Consider the following 22045-nt stretch of genomic DNA (forward strand, 5'->3'; position numbering starts at 1 on the left):
GTGCCTTTGTTTTATTTTAATATCAAAATCAAAATCCCCACCTAACAACACTGTGACAACATCATCACTGTGAGGATTGAAAAAAAATCAAGACTGCAGCTCACCATCGCCTTCTCAAAGGCAACAAAGATGAACAATGAATGTTGACCTTGCCAATGACATACCTGTGATTATTTGAAAATAAATAAACTTAACTTGACTACTTGGAATTCTGAATGAAGCACATTGTTTTCCAATATTCCTGGATAATTTTGCTGCCTTATCAGGATTCCAACCACGTAACAGAATACAGCTGGGAATACAACACAGCCGTTTGTTATTTCCTTTGGTGTAAAACAACAAAGTATTTTCAGCAATCCCTACAAAATTATAAACATTTGGTTAGCTGCTCATCAAGCTGTTCTTAATATGATTTCAGTTTTCCGCCAGGAGTTATAAATATTGAAGACTTCTTCATGACAACATATAACTTTGAAGCATCAGGAAAGCAAGCTTTGAAATTATGATTTGATTATTCAGTCTCTCAGTCTTGATGTGTAGTGAGCTACCATTGCCAATTGTTCATGAATGTGCAATATGCATCCATGCATAAAGATATCTAGACGTACAGACAGATAGTTTCAATTGAGATTCAAGAATAATTGTAAGGACTTACTCATTGCTCGCTGCTCTTGCTGCCTGCTAGTTCTGAATTTTAATCTACCTTAATTTTTACTTGTTTTCAGATGCATGTCAAGATATGCATGCATGCCTGCATAACTATTAAAGCACAATGTTGGTCTGCCCCTCTCCCTTCAATGTATTAGCCATGAATTCTGGAATTAATATTAAATCTCTGGATCAAAAATGATATAGGATGAACGTTTATATTAATTCCCAAAATCTTGACAGTGCATACTTTTTGTTTGCATTTTTCTAGATTCTTAAAATATTTTATTGTCTCTTATACTTGCATATTTTGCATCTATTTTGTCTGCATTGGAAAACAGAGTCCTTTTGCATATGCTTTTATTTCCCAGAGGAATTCATGTGTTATTTTCTTTGCACAACCATTGCTCGGGATAGCAAAAATGGTACAGAATTCATACTCCAATATTTTTATTGATTTGGATTTTTATTTTAAAAGAGGAATATTCCCTGTCAAATGATTTCACTTCTCAATATAAATCAGTGCCAATAATGGAACATTTTCAGTGTCTGAAACAAATGGTGAGATGTAGATCGATCTAAGGTATGCTTTAAATGCACGGTGAATCTTTTTCTGACCCATCGCAGTTAAATGTATTTATTGCGACCATAGGAAAATATTCCCAATGCATACGGATTACGGATCCATTTCCCACAGCTGTCATCCTTATGGATCAAACAATCAATCAGGTCGGTGATTGTGAATTCTGATTTCTGACTGGGAACTGGATCGTGATTGCAATGAGAAAATTAAACGTTATAATCTTACAGCCACGAAAGGATTTTAGCCTATAAATCCCGCCTGTATTTGACATCTGATTGTACAGTTTCAATAGTGTTGTGGCACTGTTTGTCTATGAGGCAAATTAGTTTTTTTCTTGCCAAGAGTCAAGAGCTTTTGATTGTCATACATACCGGCATTGAAACAATGACATACATGTTTGCAGCAGCATAAAAGATCTGCAAACAAAATACACATAAATAATATATAATAAACACGCAAAATAAATGAATTAAGAACTCCAAAGCTAATGCAATAAAACTCAAGTCGTTAGTACACCAAAAGAAAGAACATAGTTCATATTTAAGGTTAGTGTTATGTTGTATGGTTGTTGGGAACAAGCTATTTTTAAACCTGATAGTCATTGTTTTCAGACTCTTATACCTTCTGCCCCCCCCCCCCCCCCACCTCACCCCAAAGGTAGGAATAAAATGAGTGCATGGCCAGGGTGATGCAGGGCTTTGATGATGCTGGCTGCCTTTTTGAGGCAATACCTGGGTGGCATGGTGGTGCAGCGGTAGAGTTGCTGCCTTACAACGCCAAAGACTGGGTTCAAACCTAGAATAGAATAGAATAGAATAGAATAGAATAGCCTTTTATTGTCATCCAGACCGAAGTCTGAACGAAATTTAAGCAGTCATACATATAATACAATACAATAAAAAACAACAATAAACACATATTAACATCCACCACAGTGAGTCCACCCAACATCTCCTCACTGTGATGGAGGCAAAAGTCTTAGGGCTGCAGTCTCTTCCCTCCTCTTCTCCTTCTGCGCTGAGGCGATACCCCCCGGGCGATGTTAAAACCTGTCCTGCGGCTCAAACACCGCGGCCCGGGGTAGTCGAAGCTGCCGCTCACCAGACCTGCTGACGCAGCCGCTGGCCCGCGGCCGAACCCCCGGTCTCAGGCCATTGGCTATATGGAGTTTGTACATTCTCCCTGTGACCATGTAGGTTTTCTCCAGGTGCTCCGGTTTCCTCCCACATTCCAAAGACGTGCAGGTTTGTAGGTTAATTGGCTTTTGTAAATTGTTCCTAGTTTGCAGGATAAAACAAACGTATGGGGATCTCTGGTCGGCATGGATTTGGTAGGCCGAAGGGCCTGTTTCCACACTGTATCTCTAAACTAAACTAAACTTCAACTAAACCTTTTATAGATCCCTTTGTTGGTGGGGAGGTCAGTACCAGTGATGGACTGAGCAGTGTCTACCACTCTTTGTAATCTCCTTTGATCTTGGGTGTTCAAGTTGCTAAATCACACCATGATCCATGATTTTTGGGTCAGGTTGGTAGGAGTTCCCCCGGCCATGGGTACCATGTCCCGTGCTACCTGTTTCATGGTTGGATAGTCGGCAACTAAACCATCTCCCCCTCCTGATTTGCCAGGTGAGGAGGGGGCTGTGGACCCCCAGCAGGACCAAAAGCACGACCTGTCAAAGGATGGATGTGCTCCTAGCGAGCCATCCACACTTCAGTAGAAGTTCACTGTCGTACATAGCATTGTAAGGCACCTTGCCCATTGATGTTTTCAATGATGATGATGATGATGACCATGATCCAACCAGTATCCAATATGCTCTCTAATGTACACTTACAGAAGTTCAAGAATGAATTCTTCAACATATCGGAACTCTCCAATCTCCTGCAGAAGTACAGGCATTGATGGGCTTTCTTCATGATTGGATCAATGTGCTGAGCCTGGGACAGATCTTCAGAGATAAGCACACTCTGGAACTTGAACTTGTTCATTCTCGCCACTGCCAATCCGTCTATGAAGACAGGTTTATGGATCCTTTCCCTTTGTAAAGACAAAAATCAGCTCTTGATTGCTGATGTTGAGAGCAAGATTATTGTTCTGGTAGCATTCAATCAAATGTTCAATCTCTCCCCTATACTCGTTATTTGTCCAAAAATAGTGGTATCTGTTAGTTTAAAGATGGCATTGGAGATGTGGGTGTTTACACAGTCATGGAGATAGAGTGCGTGGAGCAGTGGATTGTGTACACAGCCCTGAGGTCTTCCTGTGCTGATGGTTATCAGGGAGGGTGTGTTGTTGCCACTCAATATTGATTGTGTTCTTTCGATGAGGAAGTTGAGGATCCAGTTGCAAAGGGATGAGCAGAGACCCAGTTCCCTGTGTTTGATAAACGTTTGGAAGGGATGATGGAGTTTAACGTCGAGCCGTAGTCAATGAACAACAGCCCAATGTTATGTGCTCTTGTTGGCCAAATGGTCCAGTGCAGAGTGGAGACTCAGCAAGATCTCGTCCCCCACTGATCTATTGTTGCAAAATACTTACATATTAACTGACGAATGAATACAATTCCCAGTTCTCATTGGAAACTATTCTACAGTTACACTAGTTAAGCAAAACATTTGTGACATCCCATAACCTGTATGTGCACCAGCCAACAGAGCAGACTCAAACTTTGATTGCACTTCCAGAACTATTCTGGGAGTAAACCCATTTAAACTCACAAATATATAAAGTCAGCATTAGATTTTTTTTTTGCTGGTGGAGGACTTAATAAGATACAATCAATGCGAGCCATGTAAAGTTACTCAGGCATGATTTCGATTGCACAGCATGTTAATGGAACCCTAATGAAATCCAGGATGAATGTGGCAAAGGGAGTCGACAAATATCCCACGGAAAACAGCAACTCAGCTCTTTCAGTCGACATGGCAGTTTGTTTTGTATATTAATGGAAGCAGATAATTGCAGGGCAGGAATGCAGTGGAGATTGAAAGCAATCAATAGAAGACCAAGCCCAGCCAGCTGGTCTCCCTGAAGTGACAGAACAAGCTCAATGTCAGAACAAGACTATTATGTGAGTAGGCAGACACCTCATTAAGAATGTCAAACATACTTACTCCCATTGCCAGGGCAAGACCTGTGATGAAGGGTCAACATCAATATCATGTGCTCTGTCTCCACAAAATGAAGGATGGGTCTAGCTTTGTTGCCACAGAAAATTCCTTTCAGCTTGACATTTTTGTGTTTGTGCAGCAGAACACCTTTGACCATGTGAAGAGTTCTGAAGCAGACTGGCAGGGTCACTTGGATAGATACTTTATCACCAGAAAGGTGATTTTGAGCAGGAAACAAACCTAGTCTGGCTGAGAAGGGCCATTCCAGTTTGATCCCGCATATACAACTGAAGGGTCAACACCACAGCCCTCAAGGTCACTGTGATAATAATAATAATAATAATATATCTTTTATTGTCATTGCACGTCAGTGCAACGAGATTTAGTGTGCAGCTCCACTGATGTACAAGAAAGGTAAATAAATACAATACATAAATAAACGAGCTGAATTGATTGACGTGACCATCTGAGGGAGACTGTCCAAAGGGGGTGGGATGGGGGGGCATTCATTAGGGCCGGTTCAGAGCCGCTATAGCTCTTGGGATAAAACTGTTCCTGAGTCTGGAGGTTCGGGCGTAGAAGGCCTTGTAACGTCTGCCGGAGGGAAGTAGTTGAAAGACCATGGCAGGGGTGTGATGAGTCCTTATGGATGCTGAGGGCCTTCCTGAGGCACCGCGTGTGGTAGATGCCCTCCAAGGCTGGTAGCTCTGTCCCGATGATCCGCTGCGCTCTGTTGACGACGCGCTGAAGAGCTCTCCTCTCCGCCTCCGTGCAGCTGAGATACCACACAGAGATGCCATACGTTAATATGCTCTCTGTGGTGCAGCGGTAGAACGTTGTCAGCAGCTGTTGGGGCAGACCAGTCTTTTTTAATGTCCTCAGGAAGAACAGTCGTTGCTGATGAGGATGAGAAGCAGTAGCTTCACCACTGTGCCGCGATGATGGCTGTCCTGTTATCTCATTCTGAGAGGATGAAATCAGTTAAAATAAAATTCTCAGTTTATTTTCTTCAAATTGATGTAAATTTAATGATATAGTTTGTACTGAGAATAGTGATGTATGAATGTACTGTATCATACTTTTGCGACTGTTATAAATAAATACTTCTGAAATAAATGAAAAAATATCAACATTTACATTAATATGGTGGCACGGTGGCGCAGCGATGGAGTTTGCTGCTTTACAGCGCTTACAGTGCCGGAGACCCGGGTTCGATCCCGACTACGGGTGCTGTCTGTATGGAGTTTGTGCGTTCTCACCGTGACCGCATAGGTTTTCTCTAAGATCTTCGGTTTCCTCCCACACTCCAAAGACGTACAGTGTTGTAGGTTAATTGGCTTGGTATCAGTGTAAATTGTCCCTAGTATGTGTAGGGTAGCGTTAATGTGCAGGGATCGCTGGTCGGCGTGGACTTGGTGGGCCGAAGGGCCTTTTTCCGCGCTGTATCTCTAAACTAAACTAAACTAAACATGATACTTGTTAGTTCCTTCCAGGAAACAGAAGAAGACGGACATCGATCAGTTTGAAGTCCTGCTCTAACTTGTTGGTGCCATTCATTCTCATCAGTCCGCAGCAGAAGGAAAGGCTAAACACAAGGAACTGCGAATACTAGTTCACAAAATAGACACAAAGTGCTGCAGTAACTCAGTAGATCAGACAACATCCCCGGAGAACATGACTAGGTGACGTTTTGTGTCGGGACCATTCTTCAGGCTGATTGTAATGAGGTTGAAGCTGGAAGAGAGCTGGGGATGAGATGGAGCCCAGCATCTTTCTCCCCCCCCCCCTCCCCCCTACTACAATCAATCTGAAGAAGGGTCGTGACCTATGAAATGAAATAATTTTCATAAATTAGGAAGTTTTGGTCAGTCCAATGGTAATCTTGGAGACAGCAACCCAAATGATTTATTTCTTTCATTAACAATGTATTGATTTTTAGGAAGTTACCAAGGATTAAATTTTGAATGTAAAATTGAAATATGTCCATGGCACATTCGGGGTTACAGAGTCGTACAGCATAGAAACTGGCCCTTCAGCCCAATGTGCTCACACCGACCAACATGCCCCATCTACACAAGTCCCACCGGCCTGCCATATCCTTCTAAACATCGTATCCATGCACCTGTCCAAATGGTTTTTAAACGCTGTGGTAGTACCTACCTCAACTACTTCTTCTGGCAACTCGTTTCCTACACCTACCACGCTTTGAGTAATAAATTTGCCCCCGGGTTCTTATGAAATCTTGCCCCCCTCACCTCAAACCTATGTCCTCTGATTATTGATCACTCTACTCTTGGTAAGAGACTCTGAACATTCACACTATATATTCCATTCATGATATTATACACCTCTATAAAGCACTCCTTATTGTCCTGCGCTCTAACGTATAACATCCTAGCCTACTCAACCTCTTCATATAGTTCAGGCCCTCGAGTCCTGGCAACATCCTCGTAAATCTTCTCTGCACCCTTTCCAGTTTAACAACATCTTTTCTATAACAGGGTGACTAGAAATGAACACAAGACTCCAGATGTGGCCTATCCAATGTATTTTACAACTGTAACATAGCCTCCCAACTTTTATACTCAATACCTTAACTGATGAAGGCAAATGTGCCAAAAATGTAGTCTAGTTTAGTTCAGTTTAGTGATACAGCGCGGAAACAGACCCTTCAACCCACCGAGCCTGCGTTGACAAGCGATTCCCATGTAATAACACTATCTTACACACTCGGGGCAATTTACAGTTTTACTGAAGCCAATTAACCTGAAAACCTGTACATCTTTAGAGTGTGGAAGGAAACCAGAGCACCCAGAGAAAACCCACACAGTCATGGGGTGAACATACAAACTCCGTACAGATAGCACCCATATTCAAGATCTAACCTGGGTCTCTGGTGCTGTAAGGCGGCAACTCTACTACTGCACCATTGTGCCACCCACTTCTTGACCACCCTATTTACCCATTTCACCACTTTCACAAAGCTATGTACCTGCATTCCTAGATCCCTCTGCTCTACAACACTCCCCAAAGCCCAGCCATTCACTACGTAGGTCCAGCGCTGATTGGACTTCCTAAAATGCAACGTCTCACAATTATGTGTAATATACTCCATTAACCATTCCTTGGCCAACCTGCCCAAATGGATCAGGATCCTGCTGCGATTTTTCACAACCATCCTCACTATCTACAATACCACGCACTTCAGAGTCATCTGCAGACTTACTAATGATGCCATTCTACATTCTCATCCAAATCATTGCTATAAACCAAAAACAGCAATGGGCCCAGCACCAATCCTTGAGGCAACCACTGGTCACAAGGCTCCAGACCAAAAATCAACCTTCCACCATCACCCTCTGCTTCCTTCCATGAAGCCAATTTTCTATCCAGTCTGCTAACTTTCCATGGAACCTATGTGATCTAACCTTCCAGAGCAGTCTACCATGAGGTACCTTGTCAAATGCCTTGATGGAATCCATATAGATAATGTCTGCAGCTCTGCCCCTTTTACAGTCGGTAAATCATGTCTGACGAATCTTATAGAATTTTTCGAGGATGTAACTAGTAGCGTGGATAGGGGAGAACCAGTGGATGTGGTGTGTCTGGACTTCCAGAAGGCTTTCGACAAGGTCCCACATAAGAGATTAGTATACAAACTTAATGCACACGGCATTGGGGGTTCAATATTGATGTGGATAGAGAACTGGCTGGCAAACAGGAAGCAAAGAGTAGGAGTAAACGGGTCCTTTTCACAATGGCAGGCAGTGACTAGTGGGGTACCGCAAGGCTCAGTGCTGGGACCCCAGCTATTTACAATATATATTAATGATCTGGATGAGGGAATTGAAGGCAATATCTCCAAGTTTGCGGATGACACTAAGCTGGGGGGCAGTGTTAGCTGTGAGGAGGATGCTAGGAGACTGCAAGGTGACTTGGATAGGCTGGGTGAGTGGGCAAATGTTTGGCAGATGCAGTATAATGTGGATAAATGTGAGGTTATCCATTTTGGTGGCAAAAACAGGAAAGCAGACTATTATCTAAATGGTGGCCGACTAGGAAAAGGGGAGATGCAGCGAGACCTGGGTGTCATGGTACACCAGTCATTGAATGTAGGCATGCAGGTGCAGCAGGCAGTGAAGAAAGTGAATGGTATGTTAGCTTTCATAGCAAAAGGATTTGAGTATAGGAGCAGGGAGGTTCTACTGCAGTTGTACAGGGTCTTGGTGAGACCACACCTGGAGTATTGCGTACAGTTTTAGTCTCCAAATCTGAGGAAGGACATTATTGCCCTAGAGGGAGTGCAGAGAAGGTTCACCAGACTGATTCCTGGGATGTCAGGACTGTCTTATGAAGAAAGACTGGATAGACTTGGTTTATACTCTCTAGAATTTAGGAGATTGAGAGGGGATCTTATAGAAACTTATAAAATTCTTAAGGGGTTGGACAGGCTAGATGCAGGAAGATTGCTCCCGATGTTGGGGAAGTCCAGGACAAGGGGTCACAGCTTAAGGATAAGGGGGAAATCCTTTAAAACCGAGATGAGAAGAACTTTTTTCACACAGAGAGTGGTGAATCTCTGGAACTCTCTGCCACAGAGGGTAGTCGAGGCCAGTTCATTGGCTATATTTAAGAGGGAGTTAGATGTGGCCCTTGTGGCTAAGGGGATCAGAGGGTATGGAGAGAAGGCAGGTACGGGATACTGAGTTGGATGATCAGCCATGATCATATTGAATGGCGGTGCAGGCTCGAAGGGCCGAATGGCCTACTCTTGCACCTAATTTCTATGTTTCTATGTTCTATGTTTTGGTTGCTTCTTCAAATAACTCAATCATCCAAAATCTCCCATGTACAAATTTGTGCTGAATATCTCTAACCAGCCCTTGTCTATCTAAATGTACACATGTCTTATCCCGCAGAATACTCTCTAGTAACTTTCTGACCACAGATGTTAGACTCATTGGCCTCTAGTTCCTATGCTTTTCCTTGCAGCCCTTCTGAAGTAGAAGCACAGTATTGACCTCCCTCCAGTCTTCCGGCAACTCACTTGTATTTAATGATGGCTCATGAATCTCAGCCAGGGCACCCGCAATTTCTTCTCTAGCTTCCCACAAGTGTCCTCGGGGATATCTGATCAGGCCCAGGAGGTATATCCACCTTCATGTGCGTTCGCACATCCAGCACCTCCTCGACCAAAAATACTGACTGCCCTGAAGACATTTCCATAAAATTAATAGATACATGTTGTACTCGGCAAAATACATGGGATAAGCAATGTTAAAAGAAAGCAAAAATACACTAAAATTGTGGAGCAAAGTCTGCATTATACATTCTTCGGAGATAGGAAAGATTCGGAATGTTAGGCATAAAAATAACTCGAGAGCTCCACTCCTCTGGTATTAGCAGATCCTAGATTATTTTAAAGATCTGAAGGTTGATGTTGTAGCCATAAATCATATTTTATTACTTTCACCTCTGTGAGCTACCAGCTGCCATAGAAGGTTTGCTAATGGGATTTGTAATGATTAAGAATATAGTATACCTACAGTGAAATAGGCAGGGTAAAAATGTTAAAATGCAAGATGACTCACGGTACAGAATTGTTGAGTCAGCCACATTCATTGGACCTGCAGAGTAGAGTTTAGTATCTGTTTAGCAAATTGTACCCATATATATTGACAGAGAGTTTTGTAAAGTATTTGGAAATATCTGATTCATTAAATATTCAAACTAAACCAATTATATATTTAGGATGTGTAGGAAGGAACTGTAGATGCTGGTTTCATCCAAAGATAGACTCAAAAACCTGTACCAACTCAGCGGGTCAGGCAGCATCTCTGGAGAAAAGGAATAGGTGACATTTCGGGTCAAGACCCTTCTTCAGACTGAGAGTCATGGGAAAGGGAAATGGGAGATATAGCTGGTGATGTAGAGAGATATAGAACATATTAATGAAAGATATGCAAAAAGTAAAGATAATCAAGGAAAGGTGGTGCCCACAATGGTCCATTGTTGGCTGTGAGCTAAGTGATAACGAGTTATATAGACACCATTCCCTTTAACACACCTTTAATTTACTACTCACACACACACACATTCCTCTTTAATTGTTTTATTCCTGGCACTACTCATTTGGTTTAGAGAATCACATCTTTGTACAGTTCCCTTATGATCATGAATGTTTTTCCTTATGCATCCTTCCTCATATAACTCTAAAAATCACATAAATGACAAATGACTGAAGCAATCCTTCCTTTTGATTACATTGTTTTAATTCCTATTTGATTATTCCAAGTTCATAAAGCAGTTGATTTTGTGAATTTATCGATTGCCATTTCAAGGTAATGTCAATCTGTTTAATGTTTGACCGTTTTATGGGATGACATTATGGGTTTATCAGCATTTTGAAAGACTGGAGAATGGATTTTACTCTGAAGTTATTATTTCCAAAAACTAACACCAATTCCTTGGAACTAGTATTACCTACTGTCATGTGAACATGCATCTTCTTAACAGAACTGATCAGAATGGTTCAGTGGACAGGGCAAACAGTCACATTTTCAAACAAAGTAATGTCAGCTGAAGAAGGGTCTCGATCCGAAACATCACCCATTCCTTCTCTCCAGAGATGCTGCTTGTCTCACTGAGTTACTCCAGCATTTTGTGTCTACCTTCGATTTAAACCAGCATTTGCATATTCTGACTGCTCCACTGCAAAATCTCCTCAAGGTATGTCTCTTTGAAGAAGATCTCCTCCTCTCTCCGACGAGAGTTCAGCAACATCCTCTCTCACTGCTCGTCCACTGTGATTCCTCCTGCACTCCGACAGCTGAAGAAGGGTCTCGACCCAAAACGTCACCCATTCCTTCCCTCCAGGGATGCTACTTGTCCCGCTGAATTACTCCAGCATTTTGTGTCTACCTTTAATGTCATTCTGTGGCCTATTACTTCAGCCACTTTCTTGGTTACCGACATTTCATAAGTTTACTCAAACATGCCAGTGTCCACGGATATCACCTCCTGTTCTCCTTTCAGTTCACAGATTATTTAAAGAGCGCTTTTGAATTGTTGATGGTTCCTTGTGAAATGCCTCATCCATGAAAGTTGCAAAACTGCCTTCAAAGAACAGTGGACTGACCCCTTTAATATTGTTTTACTTACGCCAGTCAGACTGTAAGCCTGGCTCTACCGCTGTCCAGTTTCCAATGGCTTAATCAGCATTTCTAGTCAGAAACTATGGTGCTTTGGCTTTATTCAATCCAATGTAGAGGCAATTGCAGAACAACATTATTATAGAAAGAAAGAATTTGGCACCTGATTACGTCAAAAGAAATCCTCCTTTTCCACAATAATGTAGCAAAAGTTAGATCACCCATGGATGTTGTTCAAAACAAGAAGACACCACCAAGTATTCCTCATTTAAAAGTAATATTATGCATTGCTATCATATTAAAATTAATGTTTTCATTTATTTTTACTTTAATCGTACTAATGTAAGACAACTAAGAAACAAAAGTATAGCAAAAAGTGAATGCAAAGCTAAATCAATTATGAAAGAAACTCTGTCACCTGCTGAATGACATTACCATTTCCACATATTAGTAATCCACATATTAGTTGCCTCATGTTATTATAAACATCCAAATGAAGTATCGTTTTCCATCTCCACCAAGGGAATTGGAGAGTGCATTGTTTAATTCTACGGCAAGAGGTGGAAATAATTATTGTACCATAAGAGAAGGATGAAAATTTGTTGAGGATTTTCCCTGATCTCATTTTCTCTCTGCCTTTCATATCTTCGGCAATCCAACAAAAATATTTTTTTTGCGCATAACAGGATGTCTGCAAGGTGAATTAGAGAAAAAAACTCCTTGGAACTTTACTGGATTAATTAACTCTTCAGAATTTTGCTCCTCTGTATGATTCCTGGTTCTGAAAACTATGTATTGTACATTGATTTTATATATTTGCTTGAAGCACAGCCCTTTGATTTATAACCAGATATATACTGATTATGTTCCAAAAGAAATCATTAAAAATATGGGACGCGTGTCAAAGGAACTTCAATAAATCAAATAGATTCCCCTTGGGCAAATAGTTGTAAATTAGGCTTTCAAGATGAATTGAAGTCTGCCTGTCATTCAGATTCAATCCCCTCAGCTAGGTAGATTTTGTTTACTCTTACCCAAGTTATGATGTTAGATACTTAAGGCATTTCATCCCAGGAGAGGTGTAAAACTGTATACCATATTTGTCCTGGAGAATATCACCATCCAAAACGGTACCCGGACGTGGCGCCGACGGACAAGAAGCCGAAGCAAAGAAGTGAAAGCCAAATAACTGAATGGAAACGAGGCCGAAACGCCAAATAACCGAAAGCGTACGAAGCCGAAACGCCAACTAACTGAAATGGTGTGACGCCCAAATGCAAACTAACCGAAAGGGCGCTCTGCAGAAATGCCGCCTACCCGAAAGGCGGCGTCGCCTACAAGCCAACGAACTGAATGCCGCTCAACAGAAAAGTCAAATAACGGACATGACGTTGCCGGGGGGCGGGACTTGTCAGCGATTGTCCAGACCCCCGCGTCCATCACATCACCGTAGAGGGATGAACATTATCCCACACCTCTGCTCCACCCAACCCACAACCCGTCACAGTGCGGCTGCACGGGGGAGACGAAGCGGAGGGTGGCCGTGGGAGAGTGGGGGCTGTCCCGAGGGATGCGCACCTTCGGCTGCTTACAACTTGGTGCTTGGGTTCAGATTGCCCAGTCACCTATGGCTTGTGTGGGAAAATGACCCCCACCCTCCCGCCGGTGGAGACAGGAGGGTGCAGGTCATTTTCCAACACAAGCCATAGGTGACTGGGTAATCTGAACCCAAGCACCAAGTTGTAAGCAGCCGAAGGAGCGCATCCCTCGGGACAGCCCCACTCTCCCACGGCCACGGTCGCCTTCCGCCTCGTCTCTCCCATGGGGCCGCACTGTGACGGGCTGTGTGTCGGGTGGAGCGAAGGTGTGGGACAGGCTAGTCCCTCCGCCCACCCAGAGTCACTGACTGCGATGCACCGCCATCAGACCCCAACCCCCACACCAGGGTGATTCCCCCCTCCCGCTCCAACCCCCGGACCCTGACACCCACACCGGGTGATTCACCCCCACCCCGGCCGCGGGGACAGACAGCTCGGGGCATAGTAAATCGCTTTTAAAATACAGGGACACACACACATTCCCTGGCGGGCCGATGACAAGTGTGCGTGACTACAAACAATATTATCTCCTCCCACTCCCCCCCCCCCCACCCCCCCGACAACAAGAAGCACATTTTATTTATTACTGTCTGGTTGCCTGCGGAACACACACAAGCTCCCACGCAGAAAACGCCAGATAATCTGTAAACTGCTTTAACCGAAGATAGACACAAAAAGCTGGAGTAACTCAGCTGAATAGGCAGCATCTCTGGAGAGAAGGAATGCCTGCCATTTCGGGTCGAGACTCTTCAGTCTCAGTCTTCAGGTCTGAAGAATGGTCTCGACATGAAACGTCACCCATTCCTTCTCTCCAGAGATGCTGCCTGTTCAGCTGTGTAACTCCAGCTTTTTGTGTCTATCTTCGGTTAAAACAGTTTACAGATTATCTGGTGTTTTCTGCGTGGGAGCTTGTGTGCGTTCAGCAGGCAACCAGATTTTAATAAATAAAACGTGCTTCTTGTTGTCAAGGAGGGGGAGGAAATAAACTTGTTTGTTGTCATGCACACTTGCCATCGGCCCGCCAGGGAATGAATGTGTCCCCCCATGTTTAAAAAGTGATTAACTATGCCCCGAGCCATCTGTCCCCGCAGCCGGGATGGGGGTGAATCGCCCGGTGTGGGTGTCAGGGTCCAGGGGTCGGGGGGGGGGGGGGGGAAATCACCCTGGTGTGGGGGTTGGGGTCCGATGGCAGTGCAGTGACTCTGGGTGGGCGGAGGGACCAGCCTGTCCCACAACTCCGCTCCACCCGTCCCACATCCCATCGCAGTGCGGCCGCATGGGGGAGACGAAGCGGAGGGCAGCCGTGGCCGTGGGAGAGTGGGGCTGTCCCGAGGGATGCGCTCCTGCGGCTGCTTACAACTTGGTGTTTGGGTTCAGAATGCCCAGTCACCTATGGTTTGTGTGGGAAAATGACCCCCACCCTCCCGTCTCCACCGGCCAGTAATGTGATGGACGCAGGGGTCTGGACCAATTGCTGACAAGTCCCGCCCCCCGGCAACGTCATGTCCGTTGTTTGACTTTTCTGTTAGCGGAATTCGGTTCGTTGGCTTGTAACCGACGCCGCCTTTCGGGTAGATGGCGTTTCGGCACAGCGGCTATTCGGTAAGTTTGTTCATAGGCGACGCAGCCTTTCGGTTAGTTGGCTTTTAGGCATCCCGCCCTTTCGGTTAGTTTGCATTTTGGCATCCCATCCTTTCGGTTAGTTGGCCTTTCGGCTTCGTACGCTTTCGGTTATTTGGCGTTTCAGTTTAGTTTCCATTCGGTTATTTGGCTTCCACTTTTTGCTTCAGCTTCTCGTCCGTCGGTGCCACATCCGCACACGATTCAAAACACACTAAAGTGGAGGCATAATCCAAGCAATCTTACTAATCAATGGATAGATGGTGAAGATTGATGCATCGGCTCAGCAGAGCACAAATGCATAATTTTTTGCACGTATATATGCTCACAGGTAAAACCTGTAATTAGTCTAGCATCGTTCTAGTTTTCATTAATAACAACAGGCAATAATAAATTAGTTTACAGCTCCATTTTGGCTAGAGACAAAGAGCTGTGTGAAATACATTGTACACTGAATGCATATTAGAGAAAACTTAATACAAGCACATGAAATACATATGCATCAGGAAAAACGAGATGCTGTGATAAACGAGAGACCATAGTTGTGAGGAGAGACTTATGAAAGGGGAGTCACTTCCTCTGACACAGTGAAGGCCAAGGGGAGGTTAAAAGCAGGTTTTTTAAATGAGGAAGCACCTCGTTAGTGTGAACTGCAACAAAAATAAACAGTAATTATGCATCATCAAATGAAGATTATCACCAAGAGAGGTTTTAGAAATTATGGAAAAATGCTTGGCGGTAAAATGGAGATCATAACAATGTTTTAGATAATAATTAATGCAGAAAGTAAAGGAGAGAAGGTGAGACAGCGGGTGTTGTTCCAAATGATTCCTTCAAAAGAGTGGCACAGATATAATGGGCCAAATGGCCTCCTATATTGCAAAAACATGTTCTCTATCCTCACCAGTTCGCTGCCTGAAAATGTCTTGACAGTTATAGGAAATCCTATTCAGAATTGAATAAAGGCTCAGTTATGGAGTAAGATAAAGGTCAGACTATAAAAGGTACACTGGACATTAATTCAGAATCCTTCATTAACGCCTGGCAAATCAGATACTTTATTAAAGTGTATTATGTTGTACTCGTTCAATGAAGGGTACTTAACCTTTCATTGGTCAGAAGTACAAATCCTTGTTAAAATTATTGATCTTTGTGATAAAAGTAATCACATGATAATACTTACACAATTGAATTAAATTGTCCTCCTAATTTCTTCAATGGAATGATTAATTTATCAAAGTTCTCAATCCTTGAACAGTAAAACCTCATTGAAATACTTATTATAAATCTTTATTGATGTGGATTCTTCATCTTTTTTTTCAGGATTTGCAATTAATTTGTGTTATGTCCATTCAATTAATACAATACATAATCAAACTGATTATTACAGAATGTGAAATCTGCTGTTTATCGATTGTAAACAAAATAATTTGCTTTCAATTGGTTTGCTTATTTTTTTTAATGTGATAGAACATATAGAAACTAGAACAATACAACACACAAACTGGCCCTTCAGCCCACAATGTCTGTGCCGAACATGATGCAAAGATTACCTCGTATCTACCTGCGCATTATCCATACTCCTCCATTCTTTGCATATCAATATTACTATCCAAAAGCCTCTTTGATGCCACTATCATGTCTGCCTCAACCACCAACCATGGCAGCACATTCCAGGCACTCACCACTCTCTATGCAGTATCATCTCTAATAGCTTCCCTACCATTGACATGAGGATCACCGGCCTATCATTTCCTGGATTCTCTCTACTTCCCTTCTTGAATCAAGGAAAACATCAGCCACTCCCCAGTGGACTTTTCTGGTATTTATTAGTCATAAGGACATAAGGAATAGGAGTAGAATTAGGCCATTTGGCCCAACAAGTCTACTCCACCATTCAATCATGGCTGACCTCCAAACCACATTCTCCTGTCTTCTTCCCATAACCTCTGACCCCTGTACTAATCTCCGGAAGTTGCGTTGCTGCCCAAGCAGCTGCGGCTCACCTGCAGCCTGTCTGTCTTTTTTTCTTTTTTTTTCTTTTGTCCTGTTGTTTAGTTTATTTCATTTATTTTAGTTGTGTATGTGTGTGGGGGGGGGGGGGTGGTGTCGTTGTGGTGCCATTGCGGCGGCTCGGCCGCGGGCCCAATGTACTTGGCCAAGGGCAGAGTGGACGACAACGTTGGGAGCTCGCAGGTCCCAGGCTGGTGACCGGTTTTCTGGAGCTCCCGCAATGACAGCTTCGTCCGCTGGACTGGAGGGTGGCAGATTCGGCAGCTTCGACCGCCCCGGGCCGCGGAGTTTGAACTGGCCCGTTTGCGGAGCTCGGATGCGGCCGCTGAACTTACCATCACCCGGCGGGGTCCCTACATCGAAAGCAGGATCGCCTCAACGCAGAGGGAGACGAGGAGGGAAGAAACAAGGACTTTAAGACTTTTGCCTTCCATCACAATGAGGAGGTGCCTGGTAGACTCACTGTGGTGGATGTTAAACTGTGTTAAGTGTGTGTTTTGTTATTTTATTCTATGTTATGACTGCAAGGTATACAATTTCGTTCAGACTGAAATGTCTGAATGATAATAAAGAATACTTTACTTTACTTTACTTAAACCATCTCTCCACATCCACTCTGTCCAAGCCTTTCACTATTCTGGTCATCTCTAAACGACAAAGAGCAGAAAATATTGAATACCCTTTTTGAACCTCTCCAGTTGGTGTGATGATAATACCTGCAAAGTATTATCAGGTAGGGAACTCCAGGATTTAGACTCAATGATGATGAAGGAACTGAAATCCATTTCCAGGTCAGGATGCTGTGATACTTACACAGAAATTGAGACCTCAGGAGGAGGCCAAGACAAAATCAGCATTCAGTATGTCTGGATAAAAGTGGTTGAAATTACATCAAGCTTGCCTTTGGCACTCACATGCTGGGCTCTGCCTTCATTAGGGTAGAGGATCTTTTATGATTCATATTTCAACATGTGTGTCCTTCTTCACAAAGCACATACTTACATCTAGGATTCAAAGCACATAGCCGGTAGTTGCATATGCCTCGCTGAGCAAGTATTTTGGTAATTATTTGTTATGAAACAGCTCTCAGATGTCAGTAGTCTATGATATTATAATTCACGACAAATTTCAAGTAAGTGTTATGACTCACACCAGGTCCCAATTCTGCATACAGGATGAGGCAATGTTGTAGTAAATTGTTGGAGGTTCCTGAAAAAAATGTTGTATTGTAATTTGGTATTGTTATTGGTTTATTATTGTCACAAGTACACATGCCAATAATACATTTGGTTTTGCATGATGTCAAAGTAAATCATACAATACTTGATTACAATCAAACCATACATGAGTGCAACAGGTAGTGCAAAAAGAGAATGGAAACAAAGTGCAGAATATAAATGCATTGGTGCACTTTCTTGCATATGGCGTTATACAATTTGTTCGATGATATTTTTGCTTAGTAACTTGAAGCTAACTACCATCTCTACTTCAGTGCATTTGAAGTAATCGACCAACTACTTCATTTTGGTGATATTGAGGAAGAGGTTGTTATCCTGAGACAATGTTACTAAGCTCTCTATCTCCTTCCTTTACTCTGTCTCGTCATTATACAAGTTCCAGCCTGCTACAGTGGTGTCCACTGCAAACTTGTAAACGTAGTGTGAGCAGAATTTGACCACACAGTCATGTGTGTATAAGGAATATAGTAAGGGGTTGAGAATGCAGCCCTTCAGGGCACCAGTGTTGAGAAACATCTTGGAGGATGTTTTCATGCCTATCCTAACTGATTGTTGTCTATTGGTGAGGAGGTTGAGGATCCAGTTGTAGAGATGGGTGCTGAGTCCTAGGTCCTGGAGTTTGGAGAAGAGTTTTGTTTGAATTATGGTGTTGGGTGCAGACCAATGGTCAATGAATAGATGTTAAACATAGACATAGAAAATAGATGCAGGAGTAGGCCATTCGGCCCTTCAAGCCTGCACCGCCATTCAATATGATCATGGCTGATCATCCAACTCAGTATCCCATCCCTGCCTTCTCTCCATACCCACTGATCCATTTAGCCACAAGGGCCACATCTAACTCCCTCTTAAATATAGCCAATGAACTGGCCTCAACTACCTTCTGTGGCAGAGAATTCCACAGATTCACCACTCTCTGTGTAAAAAATGATTTTTTCATCTCGGTCCTAAAATACTTCCCTCTTATCCTTAAACTGTGACCCCTAGTTCTGGACTTCCCCGACATCAGGAATAACCCTTAAGAATAACCCTTAAGAATTTTGTAAGTTTCTATAAGATCCCCCCTCAATCTTCTAAATTCTAGCGTGTACAAGCCGAGTCTATCCAGTCTTTCTTCATATGAAAGTCCTGCCATCCCAGGAATCAGTCTGGTGAACCTTCTCTGCACCCCCAGCTTCGTGTCATCCGCAAACTTGGAGATGTTGCATTCAATTCCCTCATCCAGATCATTAATATATATTGTAAATAGCTGGGGTCCCAGCACTGAGCCTTGCGGTACCCCACTAGTCACTGCCTGCCATTCTGAAAAGGACCCGTTTACTCCTACTCTTTGCTTCCTGTCTGCCAGCCAGTTCTCTATCCACATCAATACTGAACCCCCAATACCATGTGCTTTAAGTTTGTATACTAATCTCTTATGTGGGACCTTGTCGAAAGCCTTCTGAAAGTCCAGATATAACACATCCACTGGTTCTCCCTTATCCACTCTACTAGTTACATCCTCAAAAAAATCTATAAGTTTCATCTTGTTATCCAGATGGTTCAGAGATGAGTGTCAGGTCAGGGACATTGCATATTCCATTATAATAACCATTCGCAACAGTAGTAAAGAACCTGCAATGAGTTTTGAGAGGTTTGTTGTGATCACCCTACTTTAACTCCTTCAACTCCATTCAGCACTACTTGTTTAGTCTCACCCTCTCTCCTTCCCTTTGGAGATGCACCTTTACAGTTAACCTTCCCACTTTGCTCCCTTTTCAGTTATTTTAGATTGAAGGTACTGTTACCAATTTTCTTACTGCAATATTTATTAACTATGTGAAGTCACTTGCAAATTGTTATTTGTCATCATAATACAACTTGAATGAAGTTTTATTGTAAATGTTGATGGTAACTGAAACTTATTAGCTCTCCCTAGAATTTTAAATGAATGTAGCCCTATGTTGCCAACAGAGTTAGTGGTTGAGACCTGCTGATTATCTGATCCACATTGGTTTATGGTTGTCAAATTGATATTCATGCACACATTGTGGTGGGCTCTGCAGCAGTAGGTGACTCCTGCCCTTGTGCACTGTTCATTTGATACTGGAGGAGTTCAGGAGGTACATTCATCTTGCAACAGTTACTGCAACTGATGGATTCCACGCGGACTACTGGAGAATGAGCTATTCAATCTGCTTAAGATTACAAAACAGTCCATACTTACAAGTATCAAGTCCTGGACAACATTCAGCACTGAATCCACACCAGTTCAATGTTCAAACAAAATAACCTAACCACCTCTTCCTGAGACTTGTGAGTAAAATCTCCCAATATCAACATTCTCAGGAGAGCACTGACCAGAAATCTAACCAAACCACACCTAAAATAGGTGAGTTATTGTGCTATTACTAGTGATGAACTCATCTCCTGAACACCTCAAAGTCTTTCCACAACCTACAGTTCAAGGAATGAATAGGGCACAGAGGGGGAAAATAGTGTGTGTGTGTGTGTGTGTGGGGGGGGGGGGGGGGGGGGGGAGGGTAGACTAGGCGACCCTCTTGCCAAACACTTGCACTCGGTCCGCCAAGGTCTGTTGGATCCCCCAGTTGTTGTCAATTGAACTCCCCTTCCCATTGCCATACTGACCTTCTGCTCTGGGCTTCTTCAATTCCCAGAGTGAGGCCACATACAAACTGGAGGTACAGCACCTCATATTCCGCTTGGGTGGCTTACGATCTAACAATATGAACATTAAATTTTAGGTAACTAAACTACAAACATGCCCCCCTCTTCCCTCTCCCCTATTTTTCCCACTTTCTTCCCTGTGCCTCTCCAGGATGCACACCCATTTCTCCCTTTCCCTCATCCCCTTCCACATATATTCCTTCCTCTGGTTTCACAATTCACGCACCTTCTATCCTTTTCTTACACTCCTTGTCCTTTCGTGTCTTGCCTTTGTCGAACCATCTGCCCACCAAGCCCCCCTCCCTCATTTGTATCCACCTGTCACTTGCCAGACATCGTCCTGCCACAACCTCTTGTCCAGGTTTCTCCCCCTTCCTCACCGCTATCAGTCTGAAGAAGGCCCACAACCTGAATCATCGCCGATCCGTGTTTTCCAGAGATGCTACCTGACCCTTTGAGTTACACTTTGGCACTTTGTGACTTTTTTCTCCAGTCAGTCTGATTAGTAAAACATCACTTTTGCAGCCTTCTTTTGAAGGAGAAAGAAGCTGGTGTTAAATATGTGTGCAAGGTTTGGAATAGTAGTAAGCATTTGAGGGTATATGAATGTCCAATAGGATTGGTGATTGATGAAAATTGTTGGCAAGTGGTTAATGGGGAAATACTCCATGAAAGAATGTGTGAGGGCAATAACTCAGTGAGCGGGAAATGGAATTTACTAATAATCTACTCATCCCTGACCCTAAACACTTGAAGTTATTTATTTTCTTTTGGCATAGCCTTCATGCGTTTATTTCCAAAAATGACCTTGTTTACTGTCTCCTCCCAATGCCATCTGACTTTTATTCAGAAGTGATAATATCCTGTGCTGCTTTTGGTCTGCTTAATCCCCTCCTCTCGTCAATAAGGGTGCCCATAGATGGCACCTAAGAACCAATATGAGCACATTATCATAGAGGCGTGGAATTATCTAGCACAGAAGATCTAGCACACATTGGCCCATCATGTCCATGTCAACAATATGTTCTGTGCTTATCCATGATTTGCCCCATCCTTCACCACCAATGTGTAGGAAATTACTACCCCCTCTTCAAGAGGTACAGATACAACTTTAGTGATGGCCAATACGTTTCAGCTAGTCTTAGCCCCTTACAACATTCAAACCCTAGATGCACTGAGGTCAATGATCAGAGAAGCTGGTAGGTAGACAATGAGGTGGACAAACACTGAATCAAATGGGAGAGGACTGATTCTATAAACTGATCGCCATTGCTGAAAATTCATCCCCTTAAAGTAACAATGGTTAGCCAGCTGTCTTAGTAAGTTAAATGTCTATGCAAATAAAGGTTTTGTGCAGTGTTCTTACCCTCCGTAACCCTTTTCTCTTTGTTTTACCTTTTGCTTGTCCATCCCT

This window comes from Amblyraja radiata, chromosome 20, assembly GCF_010909765.2.
Source record: "Amblyraja radiata isolate CabotCenter1 chromosome 20, sAmbRad1.1.pri, whole genome shotgun sequence".
In the NCBI taxonomy this organism is placed as follows: domain Eukaryota; kingdom Metazoa; phylum Chordata; class Chondrichthyes; order Rajiformes; family Rajidae; genus Amblyraja; species Amblyraja radiata.